Below are 2,131 nucleotides of genomic sequence, written 5' to 3' on the forward strand. Positions count from 1 at the left end.
TGTAGTATGCATTTGAAAATTTTTCTAGTCACTTTTACTTTTCTATCTCCCTTCAAATATTCCTCTGTGACTATAGAACTCATGTGCTATTATTATCATAAGAAATATAGTACTTCATCCTTATTTTTTTCATATATAAGTAAAAACATCTATAACCTGAAGGTGTTACTATGGCTTTAGAAGTTCACAGGAGTCACTGCCACCTGCCACATCACTCCTAAACCCCAGTAGTCTAAGTGCATTCACATTGCTTCCTCCAGAATGGGGGACAAGATTTTACTATAGAGTCGGAGAGTTAGTCCGTAGACTTGTACCTTCTTCTCTTATTTTGTTTTCTTATTCTGTTTAGTTTTAGAGACCAAGTAGAAAATGATCTCATAAACCCATAGTCTGGAAGCCAAGGCTTGTATTTCTCCTGTAGGCTATGGCATCCAAACCCCTCTAGACTATAATTTGTCTTTTTAAAATATATTTTATTTATTATTTTTAGTGTATGAGTATTGCCTGCATGTATGTGAGTGTACCCATGTCATGCAATTAATTTGTCTTTTTAAAAACAGGAGATAACTCATAATTTGATAATTTTTTGAAGACAGGATCTCCTTATATCCCCAGCTGGCTTGGAACTTGTGATGTAGACCAGGTTGGTGTCAATCTCACAGAGATCCACCTGTCTCTTCCTCTTGAGTGCTGGGATTCAAGGCATGTACCATCACACCAGTTTAATATAGTTTTAGTTATATTTTCAGTCATTTACTGTTCTTCCAAGTATATACCCTCATCCATTTTATCATCTTGTAATTCTCACTTTTTCTCCATTCTATAAATCCATACAGTGTATAAATGGTAATTTATTGTATTTGCCTGATTTCTCTGTGTGTGTTTGACATGCCCATCTTGAATATATGAAACCTAAAAAACTCCACATTCTCAAATTCAAAAGCCTTCCTTTGTGAGTCTCACCTGCTCAATTTTGAGCTTAAATATTCCAGGAACACTACTATACTACCAATGTGTTACAGAAACCCATTTTATTAATAGTGACACTATAATTATTTCTCCCTTTGTTATCCCCCTACTGTCCCACTTTTATTTCATGGATTTTTGTAACAATTATTCTGCTCTACCTGTTCAATGTTCCTGGCCACTGTACCCTTCATTTCCCCTGTATTCTACAGGGAAAGCAGAAGCTGCATTGTGCCTAATACACTGATACACTGTTTCTTCCATATTTAAAATTGGATTCATCTGTTAAAAATACACAATTATGCTCAATTAGATAATTTCAGTAGTGATTAAAATCAATCTCTGTGTATGTAAGCTTATATGTGTGAGTACATGCATACATGTATGTTTGCTGAATGTCTTCCTTAATCATTTTTCACATGATTTTTAAAGACAAAGTCTCTCAGCAAAACTACAACTAATTTTTACATGTATACTGGTTAGTAAGCAATCCTCAGGGATCCTCTGGTCTCAGCCCATGAAGCACTGGGATTACAGGCATAAACACTACACTTGGCTTTTATGTGGATGTTAGATATCCAAACTCATGTCCTCATGCTTATGAGACATGTACTTTGCCAACTGAGCCACCTCACAAGTCCCAGTAGTGATTAAAATTCTATTAGATAGGTGCTGGAGAGATGGCTCAGCAGTTAAGAACACTGGCTTTTTTGCAGAAGACCTGGGTTTGAATCCCAGCACCCACATGTCAGCTAACAACTGTATGTACCTCCAGTTCTGGGGTTCCAGGGGATCTGACAGCCTCTTTTGTTCTCCATGAGCATTGTACCACATGGGTGCACTTACCTACATGCAGGCTATACACACATACACATAAAAATAATAATAAAACCTTTTATATATAAAATTCTATTAGATAGTGGAGTCATTCCTGTTTTGGTCATAATGGTCGGAGCCCTGTCCCCTTACTCTAATCTTATGATCCTTTATCTATGAAGTAAATTAGAAAATGAGTAATCATAAGTCCTGAAATGCTGATCACCTCTTTTACCTATAACTGTGTATAAAGGGCCTCCAATTTTCCTGCTGCTAGGATTGGAGAGCTCACAAGCCTACCTCAAGGATGTGTGCGGCTTCTTCTCACTCCCAGCACAAGCTTCATTTT

This window comes from Nannospalax galili, unplaced genomic scaffold, assembly GCF_000622305.1.
Source record: "Nannospalax galili isolate Female #2095 unplaced genomic scaffold, S.galili_v1.0 scaffold203, whole genome shotgun sequence".
Taxonomy (NCBI): Eukaryota; Metazoa; Chordata; class Mammalia; order Rodentia; family Spalacidae; genus Nannospalax; species Nannospalax galili.